At 43.3% G+C, this 16775-nt stretch overlaps 2 long non-coding RNA genes across 2 annotated transcripts in view; one reads left to right on the top strand and one right to left on the bottom strand.

Moving 5' to 3' along the window:
- LOC309530625 overlaps positions 1–16775 on the top strand; it is a 419691-nt gene that overhangs the window by 259970 nt on the left and 142946 nt on the right. The window lies entirely within an intron of this gene.
- The window catches only part of LOC309530677, a 39558-nt gene continuing 29831 nt past the window's right edge, over positions 7049–16775 (bottom strand). Inside the window, exons 2-3 of the long non-coding RNA XR_014218838.1 lie at positions 13672–14104; positions 7049–7487 (exon numbers count right to left, since the gene is read on the bottom strand). This is a non-coding gene — a long non-coding RNA (uncharacterized lncRNA). The remainder of the gene's footprint in view (positions 7488–13671; positions 14105–16775) is intronic.

Here is a 16775-nt window from a genome sequence, read left to right as displayed (position 1 = left end):
CCTTGTTTAATCAGGTGTCTTAATATTATCTTTCTTTTTTACAACTGCAGGAGAGCGAAGGGGCATTTGACTAAGGCCTGAACTTAAGAAGGGGTTCCTGCTTAACTTGAGTGCTGAGTCAAAGCAATATGCTTTCGTTTCAATTCTGTTTTGGGCATTATGGATATACACTTCCGTTGATATGCTCTTGAGTTGCTCCATTGACATGTCCCCTGTTTTTCATCCAAGTCCTGGACTCCAGAGGGAGCTGGGGGAAAGTCCCTAGAAGACTGATTCTTAAGGGTTTAGGGAGCTGGACAATTTCGGAGGTTCGTTTCTTTTGAACGAACTCCCTTGGAAGGAGGGTGGTTTGGAGGTTTTCAAACAGAGGTCGGATGCTCATTTGTCAGGGATTACACATTTTGCCTAATATACACATATTTGTAAAGCATTTGCCCCAATAGAAGGCACTTTTGTATGTTCAGGGCTGATTTCCTTCAGAATGTGTAAATGTGTATTATGCTGTACACATTATATATTGCATAATTGCATTGCAAAAATTCAGAGAGCTGCACATTCCCAAGGGAAACTGTGTTTCAGTTCACATCTTGGTTTGGAAAGTGTGAATTAGTTACGTTGGCATTAAAATCTGAACGGAATGGATTCACCACCACCCCACCTCTAGTCCCATTCTCTGGGAAACAGGGGCATTTGGAGCACATGAAAACTTGAGGAACATGCCGAAATCCTCAAAAATCCTCAGAAATTCCGTCCAGCCGTTATAAACGTAAGTCCCCTTGCCAAAATCCCTGAGCTCTTTGAAATTATACAGGTGCAGCTCCACATTCATGCATTTAATTATTATTAGAACCTGACTTTCTGTTCTGAAACTGGAGTGGACTCCAGTTTGGTTTGGGTGGTGCTGGGCAGATACTTCCCCATAAACCAAATTCTAGTGAATGCAGAGTAAGAGCACTCATAGGGTATATTTATTTATACCCTATTTATGCCCGGACGCTGAGGTCTAGCGCCGAGGGCCTTCTGGCGGTTCCCTCATTGCGAGAAGCAAAGCTACAGGGAACCAGGCAGAGGGCCTTCTCAGTGGTGGCACCCGCCCTGTGGAACGCCCTCCCATCACATGTCAAAGCGATAAACAACTACCTGACATTCAGAAGACATCTTAAGGCAGCCCTGTTCAGGGAAGTTTTTAACGTGTGATATTTTACTGTATTTTTGATTTCTATGGAAGCCGCCCAGAGTGGCTGGGGAGGCCCAGCCAGATGGGCGGGGTATAAATAATAAATTATTATATTATTATATATTATTATATTATTACCCTGCCCATCTGGCTGGGTTTCTCCAGCCACTCTGGGCGGCTTCCAACAGAATATTAATAATAAAGAAGCAACCACATCAAACATTAAAAACTTCGCTAAACAGGCTGCCTTCAGATGTATTCTAAAAGTCAGATAGCTGTTTATTTCCTTGACATCCGATGGGAGGGCATTCCACAGGTCCGGCGCCACCACTGAGAAGGCCCTCTGCCTGGTTCCCTGTAAGCTCCCTTCTCACAGGGAGGGAACCACCAGAAGGCCCTTGGAGCTGGACCTCAGTGTTCGGGCCGGACGATGGGGGTGGAGACGCTCCTTCAGGTATACAGGGCCAAGGCTATTTAGGGCTCTAAAGATCAGCACCAACACTTTGAATTGTGCTTGGAAACGTATTGGGAGCCAGTGTAGGTCTTTCAAGAGCGGTGCTATATGGTCTCGGCGGCTGCTCCCAGTCACCAGTCTAGCTGCCGTATTCTGGATTATTTGTAGTTTCCGGGTCACCTTCAAAGGTAGCTCCACCTAGAGCGCATTGCAGTAGTCCAAGCGAGATACTGTGATGGAAGCCAGAGCGTACAGAAATGCTGTTTTAACTTCCCACAGTGGACCTCAGCGTCCGGGCAGAACAATGGGGGTGATGCTCCTCCAGGTATACAGGGCCAAGGCCGTTTAGGGCTTTCAAGGTCAGCACCAACACTTTTAATTGTGCTCAGAAACGTACTGGGAGCCAATGTAGGTCTTTCAGGGCTGGTGTGAAGTTGGTTCCTTACATATGTAATCAACAAAGCAGCCCCACTGCAGGAAGTCGGTGGCCATGGAGAGCTTTATTTTTTTTTTTTTTATAATAATTTTATTGCATTTTTCCAAATTACAAGTAAAACAGAAGAAAAAACAGAACAAAAGAAAAGATAAGAAAAGAAAACAAAGGATTCCATTTCAATAACTTTTTTTCAAATTTCCATTGGACTTCCCCACATCCCCCGGATAATGCATTCTTGATAATAAAGTCATCAGCAAATTATACCCTTATTTCATATATTTCTTTATATTTTCAATTGCAATTTAAGTTTAAATCTCTTGTTCTCCATTTACTCTAAAAATATAACCTGATATCATTTTAACCCATTTAAACTTTGGTTCTTTCACAAATATTAACAATTTCATAAATAATTAAATTTCGTTGCTGGGGCTAGCGTTCTGAATCATACGTCATCTTATGTTTCATACAACTTATAATACTTTTGCAAATAGTCTTTAAATTTTTTCCAGTCCTCCTCCATTGCCTCTTCTCCCAGGTCCCGAATTCTTGCAGTCATCTCCGCCAGTTCCATATAGTTCATCAGTTGCGTCTGCCACTCCTCCAGTGTGGGCAAATCTTGGGTCTTCCAGTATTTGGCGATAAGGATTCTTGCTGCAGTTGTAGCGTACATAAAGAAAGTTCTGTCCTTTTTTAACACCTTCTGGCCGACAATGCCCAGAAGAAAGGCCTCTGGTTTCTTGGGAAAGGTGTACTTAAACACCTTCTTTAACTCATTATAGATCATTTCCCAGAAGGCCTTCAATCTTGGGCACGTCCACCAGAGGTGGAAAAATGTCCCTTCAGCCTCCTTGCATTTCCAACATTTATTGTCAGACAAATGGTATATCTTAGCAAGTTTGACTGGGGTCATGTACCACCTGTACACCATTTTCATAATATTTTCTTTCAAGGCATTACATGCCGTGAACTTCATACCGGTGGTCCATAACTTTTCCCAGTCTTCTGACATGATGTTATAACCAATGTCTTGAGCCCATTTTATCATGGCTGATTTAACTGTCTCATCCTGAGTGTTCCATTTAAGCAGCAAGTTGTACATTCTCGATATTACCTTGGTCTTTGGTTCTAACAGCTCTGTCTCAAGTTTCGATTTTTCCACCTGGAATCCTATTTTTTTATCTAGCTTGAAAACCTCATTAATTTGGGCATAGTGTAGCCAATTTTGCACCTTATCTTTTAGTTTTTCAAAGCTCTGCAATCTCCAATTACCTCCAATATTCTCTATTATTTCCCAATATTTCGGCCAATATGCCTCCATATTGGATGTTTTCCGAGCTTTGGCCTCTATTGGTGAAATCCACCTCGGAGTTTTACTTTCCAATAAGTCTTTGTATTTTTTCCAGACCATGTATATTGCTTTCCTGACAATATGGTTTTTGAACATTCCATGTGTTTTCCCCTTGTCATACCACAAATACGCATGCCAACCTAGCGAATTGTTGAAGCCTTCCAGATCTAGGACATCAGTGTTTTCCAATAAAATCCAATCTTTCATCCAGCAGAAGGCCACAGCTTCGTAATATAACCTTAAGTCCGGCAGGGCAAACCCCCCTCTCTCCTTTGCATCAGTTAATATTTTAAACTTTATTCGGGGCTTTTTGCCCTGCCAGACAAATTTAGAAATGTCCTTCTGCCACTTTCCAAAACAATCCACTCTGTCCACAATCTGCAAGGCCTGGAACAAAAACAACATTTTTGGCAAAACGTTCATTTTTATAGCTGCGATTCGGCCTAACAAGGATAATTTCAATCTTGACCAAATTTCTAAGTCTTTTTTAACTTCTGACCAACATTTTTCATAGTTATCTTTAAATAGATTCAAATTCTTAGAAGACAGATTGACCCCCAGGTATTTCACTTTTTTAACAATGTTTAGTTCTGTTTCTTTCTGAAACTCCTCTGTTTCAATAACCGTCAGGTTTTTCCCTAACACCTTAGTTTTTTGTTTGTTCAGCTTAAAACCCGCCACCCGACCAAATTTCTGAATCAATTCCAAAACTCTTTTTGTACTAGGTTCTGGCTCCTGTAATGTTAAAACCAAGTCATCTGCAAATGCTTTCAGTTTATATTGTTTCGCTCCGACCCGTATTCCTTGTACCTGCCGATCCTCCCTTATCATGTTCAGCAAAACCTCCAGGACTGAGATAAACAACAGAGGGGATAGGGGGCACCCTTGGCGTGTTCCTTTTTCAATATGAAGTTCTTCTGTCACCACATTGTTCACTATCAACTTAGCTTTTTGTTCAGAATAGATTGCCTCTATTCCGTTCTCAAACCCCCTTCCCACTCCCATCCCTTCCAAGTTTTTCTTCATAAATTTCCAAGAAATATTATCAAAGGCCTTCTCCGCATCGATAAAGATTAACACCGCTTTGGTGTTAATATTTGTTTGTAAAAGTTCCAAAATATCGATAATGTTCCTGGTATTATCATACAAATGTCTACCTGGGAGAAAGCCTGCTTGGTCCTTATGAATTACTTCATTTAATACTTTTTTAAATCTGTTAGCCAAAACGTCCGCAAATATTTTGTAATCCACATTTAGGAGTGAGATGGGGCGATAGTTCTTAAGTTGAGTCTTTTCAGTTTCCACTTTAGGTATCAATGTGATGAATGCTTCTTTCCACGTATCTGGTGTCCTCCCTCCCCCCATAATATAGTTGCAAACCTCCATTAATGGTTGTATCAGATAGTCTTTTAAAGTCCTGTAATATTTGGAGGTAAGTCCATCGGGGCCCGGAGATTTGCCTAGTTGCATATTCTGAATGGCATCCTCGATTTCCTGTAGTGTTATTTTACAATTCAAGATTGATCTCTTCTCTTGAGATAATTTTGGAAGGCCATTATCTTTCAAGAATTGTTCTATCTCAATTGCTTCCTCAGGTTCTTGTGTGTACAATTTTTTAAAATATTTCTGGAAACACTTTCTAATTTCTCCTGGTTTCTGAAAGTTTTTCCCTTCAACTTCTAGGTTGGTGACATAATTTAATTTTTGTCTCTTTTTCAACTGCCAAGCAAGTAGTTTCCCACATTTGTTTGCAGATTCAAAGGATCTTTGTTTCATTTGTTTGATTTTCCATTCCACTTCTTGGTTAATCAATTTCGCATATTGTGACTGGTGGAATTTTATTTCTCTTAAAGTCTCTTTTGATTTTGGATTCACTCTTAATTTTTTCTCCCCATCACTTATCTTCTCCAAAATCTTGTCTTTTTTACTATTCCAGAGTTTTTTCTTGATTGTATTCTGTTGTATCAGGAACCCTCTCATAACAGCTTTGCTTGCGTCCCAGATAATTCTTTTTTCCACTGAGGTATTCAAGTTGATTTCGAAATAGTCCTTTAAAGTTTTTTGGGCCTTCTTTACGATCTCTTGATCTCTTAACAAGTTGTCATTCATTTTCCATCTGAAAGAATCGGCAGTAGTAAATCTCATTTCCATTTTCAAAGCGTTATGGTCGGAGCAAGTCTTTGGGCAGATTTCTATTTTTGTAGTCTTAGGTGCCAGCCCTCTAGTTGCCCAGATTTGGTCGATTCTTGTCCATGACAGGTGGGCCTCAGAAAAGAAAGTTCCTTCTTTACCTAGGGGGTTTCTCGTCCTCCATAAATCAATTAAGTCCATATTGTCAGTTAATTCAAAAAAAGTTTTTGGTAGTCTTCCATCTTTAGTCAGATTCTGATTCTGTGACTTATCCATCAAAGTGGAGACAACCCCATTCATATCTCCCATCATAATGATGTTGGAGTAGTCCAGATAGTCCAGTAGTGTCTCATGCAGCTTCTTATAAAATTCTGATTTCCCCTCATTTGGTGCATAGATTCCTAATATCAAAACTTTTTCTCCTTGGGTCGAAATTTCAATAGCCAGAATTCTTCCTTGTTCATCTTTAAACAAGAATTTTGGTGATAAATTCTCTTTAGCATAGATCACCACACCTCTCTTCTTAACTCGGTCTGATGAGATAAATTCTTGGCCTAATCTTTTGTTTATTAACACCTTCCTATGTAACCTGGTCACATGGGTTTCTTGCAAGCAAATTATGTCCAAGTTCTCTTTCTTTAATATATGAAAAATCCTTTTGCGTTTTTCTGGGGAATTCGCGCCATTAATGTTCCAACTGTAAAGCTGCAGAGACATCCTGTATCAATCTGTTGTTACTCTTATTGGGTGTCTTCTTTTTTGTCCAAATCCGAAGGTGGTGGTTCTTTTCCTAGCACTGGTGGTGGCCAAATGGCTGCCACTCCTTTCTGCAAGTCTTCTCCGTGGTCGTGTAGGAACTTCTGGCTATCCTCTTTCGTTTTGATCTTTATCTTCTTTCCTTTGTATTTAAACGAAAGACCCTGCGGAAACTCCCACCTGTAAGGTATTCCGTTGCCTCTCAAAAGTCCAGTTAGGTCGGTGTAGTTAGATCTTAGATCCAGTAATTGTTTAGGTATGTCCTTGTAAATTTGTGCTCTTCTGTCCTGGATCTCAAGTGCTTTATTAAAGTGTAGGTCAAGTAGCTTGTCTCTCTCCTGCTTGGTCCTTAAGATAATCAAACAGTCCCTAGGTCTGTCCTTCCCAGTCGCCCTTCCCAATCTAAATGCAGTTGTTATTTTAAAATCTGTATCTTCGTTTATGCCCCAGAATTTAGAAAATTCTGCTGTCAAAAAGCCAGTCAGATCCTCTTTCTCAATCTCTGGAATAAAGCGTAATCTCAAATTATTTTCCTTGTTTCGCAGTTCCACCAAAGACAGATAGGCCTGCTGGTCAGTAATATGTTTATGAAGTGGCCTTACCTCTCCTTTCAGTTCCTCTACTTCTTTAGTTACTGCTTCTACTTTCTCATTCGCAGCCTCGGCCAGTTTTCGATTTTCAGATACTACGTCCTTTAGGTTTCCAATATCTTGTGAATGCTTAGCCATGGAGAGCTTTAAAGAGCCGCTCCTGGTCTCGCGTTTCAAGACATCCTTGCCTCCCTCTGTGAAGGAGCAACATGATCCAGTGCACTCCAAAAGGGGGCTGGAAGATGGAGGAGATTATAAACACCAGCCTCCTGAGAGTGACCTGGTCACGCTGTCTTCTCTGCCCAGGTCCCATCAAGCATTCATCTGCGGGGTGCAACGTGTGGCTGACATAAGCTCTAGAAGCAACCATTTCACTGCGGCTAGAAAAGCTGATGGACTCTCTGACCTTTCTTGGAGCTGTGCTGAGATTCAAGAGCAAGGTCTCTTTCAACGTTTGTGTTTTCCTTTTCTTTTTAGAACAACGCATCTCAGTGGATGGGACGTAATGGGAAGCGTAGGACCTCTGTTGGGGGACAAGTCGTGCTCCTTTTTGGGTAGTGGGTCCAGCTTTGGTCAAAGGTGCACTTGGCTCTCACCTGTGTGATGGAGCATTAAAAAAGAAGAAGAGGATAATGGTACTCTAGCGTGAAATATAGTGTCCTGATCAAGGGAAGTAATAGTCCATCTCTCTCTCTCCCTCTCTCTAATTTGCTTTTCTATTTTATCACATCATCAATATACAATGTATACTGTGTTACAGTCAAACACATGGTAATAAGAAAGAAAGAAAAATGTAGCATAAATATAAAACCTATGTATAAATAATAATAGCAACATAACTTATTCCTCCAATTTATTTGACTCTTAAAGGTAAAGGGGACCCCTGACCATTAGGTCCAGTTGTGGCCGACACATCTCGCTTTTTTGGCCGAGGGAACCGGCGTACAGCTTCTGGGTCATGTGGCCAGCATGACTAAGCCGCTTCTGGCAAACCAGAGCAGCACACAGAAACTCTGTTTACCTTCCCACCGGAGCGGTACCTATTTATCTACTTGCACTTTGATGTGCTTTTGAACTGCTAGGTGGGCAGGAGCAGGGACCGGGCAACGGGAGCTCACCCCACTTTCCCCATGGTTTCTTATCTTTTCAATTGTGTTTTCTTGCTCTACTAAGTAGTTTTCATTACCATACACTCTCTCACTGCTGAGTATTTTTTCCCCAGTATGTTACACTTTTCTCGATATAGTATTTTTCCATATAATCTATATAGAATGTCCAGCCCTCTTTTAAATTCTTGTCGTCTTTATTCCTTAATCTATTTGTCATGCAGGCAAGTTCTAATATTTTAAGATGACATTCTTCTCTTGATGGTACTGCATCTGTTCTCCACTTTTGTGCTACCAAAATTTGGGCCGCTGTAGTCACATCCATCCGGGACGCAGGTGGAGCTGTGGGTTAAACCACAGAGCCTAGGACTTGCTGATCAGAAGGTCGGCGGTTCGAATCCCCGCGACGGGGTGATCTCCTGTTGCTCGGTCCCTGCTCCTGCCAACCTAGCAGTCAAAGTACAAGTAGATAAATAGGTACCGCTCCGGTGGGAAGGTAAACGGCGTTTCCGAGCGCTGCTCTGGTTCGCCAGAAGAGGCTTAGTCATGCTGGCCACATGACCCGGAAGCTGTACGCCGGCTCCCTTGGGCAGTAAAGCGAGATGAGCATCACAACTCCAGAGTTGGCCATGACTGGACCTAATGGTCAGGGGTCCCTTTACCTTTACTATTCACATCCATAAAGTAGTTTGATTGGGGTAGGGGGCTGTTTCTGTTATTATTCCCAGAAGGAAAGCTTCTTTCTTTTTTGGAAAGCTTCTTTTAAGCATTTTCTTGCAGAATAATAAAAGAATTCTGGGTGATGATCTATGACTAAGGTATTAGTTCCACACTATTCAGTCTTGGTCGGACCTCACCTGGAGTCTTGTGTCCAGTTCTAGGTGCCACAATTTGAGAAGGATATTGACAAACTGGAAAGTGTGATGCTAGTGGTCAACAAAAGAGGTTTCAAGACTCTCTCCAGGCAAATCTTTAAAAATGTAGTATAAACACTGATAACTGGGAAACACTTGCCTGCGAGCGCTCCAATTGGAGAACAGCCTTTGCCAAAGGTGTCATGGGCTTTGAAGACACTCTGTCTTCAAAGTTATAAGATGTCTTCAAGTTATAAGAAAGGAGATTCCGACTAAACTTTCGGGAAAAACTTTCTGAAGGTAAGAGCTGTTCAACAGTGAAACAGATTCCCACAAGAGGTGATGGACTCTCCTTCCTTGGAGGTTGGACGGCCATCTGTCAGGTTTCTTTAAAAAAAATATGTGGTTCCTTTATTCCAGGAAATGGACAACTCTTGGCGCCCCAACTCTACGATTCTATTATTCTAAAGTCCTCCATCTCTCTCCCTCTCTGTCTGCCTCCCATTTCCATACACAAAGTTTGACCCTCAGCACCTTGAAAACCGTAAGACTCTCAGAGGGGGGAAAGTATTAAAAGTCTATAAACCAGTGGAGTAATATAATACGCTCCCAGTAACCGCGTAAACATGTGTGTGTAATAATAAGTTATTAAGAACCCGCAAGCCGCTGTGTCAGAGCTCGCAGGCTGGCACGCTTCAGAAATTTGGTAGGGTTTTTTTTTGCATATATATGTATGTAGTCAAAATAGAAGTTTCCACCCTTCCGAGAACTGACCTGCCAAATCTGGGAAGGACTCCAAAAAATGTGTGTCAATGGCGAGTGAAGGACACCAGCGGTGGATCGCGGTGGATGGGGAGACGGAGTGTTGCCATTTCCCCGAATTTTGGAACTGACTGATCAAAGGTTAGCACAGCTGGAGATGGAGGGAGGAAATCCTTCAGAGGCACTGAAGGATAAATTGGACAATCTTGATTGAGGACGGGCACCCAGTGGAACTAGGATTGCATGCAGCCCTCCATCTTATTCACATATAAATTTATTAAATTTACACACACACACCCTTTCCTCTCAAAAGAGTAAACCCATCCACAAGAGAATGCAATTAAAACTTCTCAAAAAAAAAACTTTCTAAAAAGAGTTTAAGAATCATTAAAAAACAGTTGAACAAATTGCCTACTCCCAGCTAATAATTTCAGGGTTGCTATAGATGGTACCTAACCCCTGTAAAATTAGCAAAGATATATTACAATAGTGATAATTTATGTTGGAAATGTAAAGAAAAAGAAGGTACTTTTTATCATATGTGGTGGACCTGCCCCAAGGCGAAAGACTTCTGGGAGAAGATTTATAATGAATTGAAAAAAATGTTGAAATATACATTTACTAAGAAACCAGAGGCCGTTCTTCTTGGAATAAGAGGTTTGGAACTGCCCAAGAAAGATGTTAGACTGTTTTTGTATGCCACAACTGCAGCTAGAATTTTGTTAGCTAAGAAGTGGTAAACACAAGAAGTCCCAACAGTGGAGGAATGGCAGATGTAGATGATGGACTTTTCGGAGCTAGCTGACCTGACTGGAAGAGTCCGCGACCAGAAGGAGGAGGAGTACCAGGAGGAATGGAGGAAATTCAAAGACTATTTAGTTAAATATGCTAAGATAATTTAAATAGAAATACTTGCAAAATCTAGATAGGCTTAGGATTTAAATATGTGATGTTATAGAATAACATGTTTAAATTTAAAATGAAAAGAAAGAAAGACGTTAATTGATTAAGTAAATTTTATGAGAAATTTGTTTTGGATTTTATAATGGTATATATATATTGAAACTCAGCCAGGGGGATTTGAGGAAGTCATGTAACAATGTTATTAAGAGTGAAATAATTACAGTTAGGATTTTTGTTTGTTTGTTTGTTTATAAATTTCAGAAAATCAATGAAAAATTTGGGGAAATAATAATAATAATTTCAGGGTTGCCAGGAACAGGTCGTTCATCCACCAAGTCCCTGGGTAAACAGGAATAGATTTAGGTTCTTCCATAATGTCAATGGTGCGGGAGACAAAGGCAACTGCCTTGGAGGGAGTGGTATTTCCACACAAATGGAGAGCCACCACCAAGAAGGCCCTGTCAGGACGTCGCCACCAATTTCGTGCATCCCTTGCCCTGGCCAATTTCGTGCATCCCTTGCCCTGATTTCATGTGGGTGGCAAGGAGGGAGAGTGATAAAAAGAGAATAAAGAAGGGACGGAAGGGGATGGCCCCATAATGTTTGTCTCCAGCCTTGGCTGCTTCCAGTATCATCCAGCTCCCCCCACTCCTTTGAGGACCAGAGGGAATATGGTCCTCAACAGCAACAAGAAGATTGCCCTTATCCTTGATCTGGATTTATCCGGGAATTGAGAAGGCATTTCCAAAGGAGCCGCCATGGGGAAGGTGGGTGGTGCCTTGATTAAGCGAGACTTCATAACTTTTACTGGAATATGGACTGATTTGAAACACATTGATGTCTCGCTAACCCCGTAACAGATAAACATCCCTTGTGGTGCATGATTCAATAATACAGTGTTGTGGTTTCACACACACACACACCCACTTTTCTTACAATGAATAATCATCATGCAACCTCAGCTTACAATGTAAGAAACCCCAGCACAGAGCTTTTTTTATTTTGGTGGTGTGTCCTTATGTCTCGAGATGGGAAGAAACTTGTCTTCTGGGCGCTACAGGAAACAGGCCATGTGTGGCCTGTGTGTGTCTATTTGACCATCAGAATCCTTTGAAGGATGTTTCTGCAACATATCCCACCTCTATCTGAAGATAAATAAATTATTATTATTAAGACAGCCAAAGGCAGCCCTGTTTAGAATAAGAAGAAGAAGAGTTTGGATTTGATATCCCACTTTATCACTACCCGAAGGAGTCTCAAAGTGGCTCACAATCTCCTTTTCCTTCCTCCCCCACAACAAACACTTTGTGAGGTGAGTGGGGCTGAGAGACTTCAAAGAAGTGTGACTGGCCCAAGGTCACCCAGCAGCTGCATGTGGAGGAGCGGGGAAGCGAACCCGGTTCCCCAGATTACGAGACTACCGATCTTAACCACTACACCACACTGGATCATAGGGAAGCTTTTGATGTTTAATAGACTATTGTATTTTAGTATTTTGTTGGACACAACCTTGATGGCAGAAAGTGAGGAGGAATTAAAGAACCTTTTAATGAGGGTGAAAGAGGAGAGCGCAAAATATGGTCTGAAGCTCAACATCAAAAAAACGAAGATCATGGCCACTGGGCCCATCACCTCCTGGCAAATAGAAGGGGAAGAAATGGAGGCAGTGAGAGATTTTACTTTCTTGGGCTCCATGATCACTGCAGATGGTGACAGCAGCCACGAAATTAAAAAACGACTGCTCCTTGGGAGAAAGGCGATGGCAAACCTAGACAGCATCTTAAAAAGCAGAGACATCACTTTGCCAACAAAGGTCCGTATAGTTAAAGCCATGGTTTTCCCAGTAATGATGTATGGAAGTGAGAGCTGGACCATAAAGAAGGCTGATTGCCGAAGAATGGATGCTTTTGAATTCTGGTGCTGGAGGAGACTCTTGAGAGCCCCATAGACTGCAAGAAGACCAAACCTCTCCAGCCTGAAGGAAATCAGGCTTGAGTGCTCACTGGAAGGACAGATCCTGAAGCTGAGGCTCCAATACTTTGGCCACCTCATGAGAAGAGAAGACTCCCTGGAAAAGACCCTGATGTTGGGAAAGATGGAGGGCACAAGGAGAAGGGGACGACAGAGGACGAGATGGTCGAACAGTGTTCTCGAAGCTACTAACATGAGTCTGACCAAACTGTGGGAGGCAGTGGAAGACAGGATTGCCTGGCGTGCTTTGGTCCATGGGGTCACGAAGAGTCGGACACGACTAAACGACTAAACAACAACAACATTTTGTTGGAAGCCGCCCAGAGTGGCTGGGGAAACCCAGCCAGATGGGTGGGGATATAAATAATAAATTATTATTATTATTATTATTATTATTATTATTATTAACCGCCATGGGGTCCTTTACCTTTTTTTAACTTTTACCTTTGTTGTCCATAAACTGTTGGTGTTTCTCTCTGTCATGGCCCACTTCTCCGCTCCACAACACATCACAAGTAAGATGCACGCATGCACACTTCTGTGATCAACTCTACGGTAATGTTTCCATTTTTAAATATGAAGCTGAGATTTCCAAAGGCCGCCCATGATTGCTTCATTGTCCTTTCATTTCTACTGTTTGGTTTTCTCTTCTCAGCATGATTTCTAAGCAGATATGTAATTCACCTTGCTCTGTTTCTTTATTTTCTAATTGTAGGTCATTCTCTTCTTGATATAAATCATAGGTAAAGGTAAAGGGACCCCTGACCATTAGGTCCAGTCGTGACCAACTCTGGGGTTGTGGCGCTCATCTCGCTTTACTGGCTGAGGGAGCCGGCGTACAGCTTCCGGATCATATGGCCAGCATGACTAAGCCGCTTCTGGCGAACCAGAGCAGCGCATGGAAATGCTGTTTACCTTCCTGTCGGAGCGGTACCTATTTATCTACTTGCACTTTGATGTGCTTTCGAACTGCTAGGTTGGCAGGAGCAGGGACCAAGCAACAGGAGCTCACCCCATCACAGTGATTCGAACCGCCAACCTTCTGATCGGCAAGTCCTAGGCTCTATGGTTTAACCCACAGCGCCACCCGTGTCCCTGATATAAATCATATCAATTAGCAAATGCAAAATCTTGCACTATCATGCCCACCTCTGCTCCCTTTTCCGGTGACACATTTTCCCTACCTACTCTGGGGAACCACTGCAAGTCAGAGTAGACAGCCTGCAAGCTCCACCACTGGCTCATCGTGACACAGCTTGGGTATGGAAACCATTATCCTCAAGCAGAGACAGCAGGCAGTGGAGGAGGAATATTCCACAACGATTATGAGACATTTTTATTCTCAGCGGGAAGCAGAGTCACTGTCGAGAAAGGGGCTGGGTTCGTTTGTCTGCAGGCTTTGTTATTTTCCTCCAGACCCGCCGTCGCTCAGCAGATGCTAGCAAAATTTGACATCTCCCGGCTATCCTGTCTGCTTACGGCTGGACACTCTCAAAAGGGAATGGCTTCTGACGGCTTGTTAAAGTTTGTTGCTGCTCCATCCCTCTGCTGGATCCGTTTCATGCCTTTCCAAATAAGATCTGTTTTGTGTGCTTGGTGCCCATACGCGCAGCTGGCCTGAACGAAAACATTCCAGAAAGCGTGTTCTCACTAAAAGAGAGCACGTGTTGCGGATGGGGCCGAACAAAACTCCACTTGGTTGCCAGGCAGTATTAGATTCAAGGGGCCTGGAGCAGATTGGAGGATGGTGTTACTGGGGTAAATTTGATGTTGCCAATTTAGGGGTGGGATCAGTGGTTATTTAAGCAAGGTCCACAGCTTTCTCTTTCTCTTTCGCTGTGGACATCGGATCACATGGAGCACTTGGACTGTCTGGAGGACAGTGATGCAAACTTCTCATTGTCTGGTTACATTTCTTTATTTCCCCCTTCTTTTAATCCTCTTTAGTCCCTTAAATAATTTAATTCCCCTTTTTCCTGTTCAATTTCCCACCCCACCCCTTACCCTGCCCTGTGGGAAGATTCTCCCTGTATCTGTGGCTTGCCTTTCTTTCGCAAAAAGGTTTCCCCCATTTCTCCTGTTGTAAATTGTGGGGCTAGTCAGGGCTGTTCCCAGCTTAGCTGGAATCACTTTCGTTTACAGCACCCCCGAAGGTTGGCTTTATTTGGGTGTGTGCAGCGCTGTTGGCCAAATTTTAATCTAGCCTTGGGCGGGAGCACTATTTTGAGTTCCTTTAATATTGCTATGAGACTAAGATTCTCAAGAGCAGAGGCATGGAGCCCTATTCGGCCTGGGCATAACTTCCGAGCCTAAGTCTGCTACAGGTAGCAGTTAATTGTTAAGTCTCTGACCTCTCTATAAGAATGTACCTGCTTGCAGGCTCAGTTGCTGCTAATGTATATCAGAGGGCGGCAGAGGCTCTCTGTGCCTCCAATGACTATGAGCACTCTGTATATGCTCTTGAACTATGCTGTTTCTGAACAAGTTTATTTTCTTTAAGTTTGTTTTGCCCTGATAGTGGCGACTGCCATTTTAGAGGCGAGCCATTGTGGTTTAGTGGCTAAAGTGTAGGACTAGGACCTGGGAGACAGGGTTCATATCCCCCTCTTAGCCATTGTTATAACAAAACAAAACAAACTGCTCCTTTTGGGCTATTCTGTTGCTGGGTAGTTCGGTCCATAAAAGAACTTTGGGTTTCTTGAAGGGGTGCTTCCCTCTAAAAGGGCAAGCAGGGGTACCTGGACAAGCTGTGGGCTGCTTCAACTCTGCTATTTCACTGGAAACATTTATGCCTGGCCTGGCAGGTGATCCTAGGGCTTTGCCCTAGAATTCGATGGCCTGGAAGCGTTTCCGGCCTGAATAGTGTCCCCATGTGGTCCATGAAGCATTGGTTTCACCAGTTCCTTACATTGTTTAGTTTTTGCGGACTATGACTGGGCTTTTGCAAATGCCTCAAGAGCTTGCCTCTCCTGCAGGGGATGACTTGTGGACGCCCCAGGTGTCTTCTTCCAGAAGAAAGCATCTTCGAAGGCTGCAATCCAGGAGGAGGGCAAAGAGGAGCAGGGATCATGATTCAGACATCACCTTGGACCTCTACAGGGGTCAGGGTGAGGCTGTCCCGGGTCTTTAGGGATCATCCTGGATAACTCAGCTGGTCAGCGCATAGTGCCGGTAATGCCTAGGTTGCAGGATTGGTCCCTATATGGGACAGCTGCATGCTCCCCCATTGCTCTACCTGGACACTTAGGTCCAGTGTCGAGGGCCTTTTGGTGGTTCCCTCACTGCGAGGGATGTAACAGGCGCCACGTTTGCAATATGCAAGCGGGAGAAAGCACCTTTGTGTGCCCGCACTGCAGTTTGCTCTGTGCGTTACAGGGCACAGCGCTGCACGGGCTGCATTTGCATTGCATTGCGTGAGAGATTTGCATTTGCATTGCACAGAGGTTGTGCGCATTGCACAGAGGGTGTGAGTGCATTGCACAGAGGGTGTGTGTGCATTGCACAGAGTGTGTGTGCATTGCACGGAGGGTGTAGTGGCATTTGCACAGAGTGTGTGTGGTTTGGTGTGTTTTTTTTGCATTGCACAGAGAGTGCATTGCACGGAGTGTGTAGTTGCATTGAACAGAGGGTGTGTGCAGTGCACGGAGTGTGTAGTTGCATTGCATGGAGGGTAGTTGCATTGCACAGAGTGGGTAGTTGCATTGCATGGAGGGTAGTTGCATTGCATGGAGTGCGTTTTTGCATTGCACGGAGTGCGTTTTTGCATTGCACGGAGTGTGTAGTTGCATTGAACGGAGTGTGTAGTTGCATTGCATGAAGTGTGTAGTTGCATTGCATGGAGTGTGTAGTTGCATTGCACAGAGTGGGTAGTTGCATTGCATGGAGGGTAGTTGCATTGCATGGAGTGCGTTTTTGCATTGCACGGAGTGTTTTTTTTGCACTGAGTGTGTAGTTGCATTGAACGGAGTGTGTAGCTGCATCGCACGGAGTATAGTTGCATTGCATGGATTGTGTGAGCACCGCACGGAGTGTGTTTTTGCATTGCACAGTGTGTGTCTGAAAAGGAAGCTGGCACGGCGGCAGTTTTGTCGGGACTTTTTTAGCGGTTCTGGCCAGCGTCGGCCCTGTAAATTTACGTATTATGATGGCAGCACAAGATGCCCCCTGCCCAAGCAGGGCTGGAAGCTGGCAAGCAATACCTCAATACTTTTTGCCCATATTCCCATTTTATTTAGGGATCCAGTTGGATATCGTTGCTAAAACATACCACTTGCCTATGGAGAAGCTG

This window comes from Podarcis vaucheri (assembly GCF_965113315.1).
Source record: "Podarcis vaucheri genome assembly, chromosome: 4".
Lineage (NCBI taxonomy): Eukaryota > Metazoa > Chordata > Lepidosauria > Squamata > Lacertidae > Podarcis > Podarcis vaucheri.
Note: the sequence above shows the minus strand (reverse complement) of the source record. Positions and strands in the feature narration are given on the sequence as shown.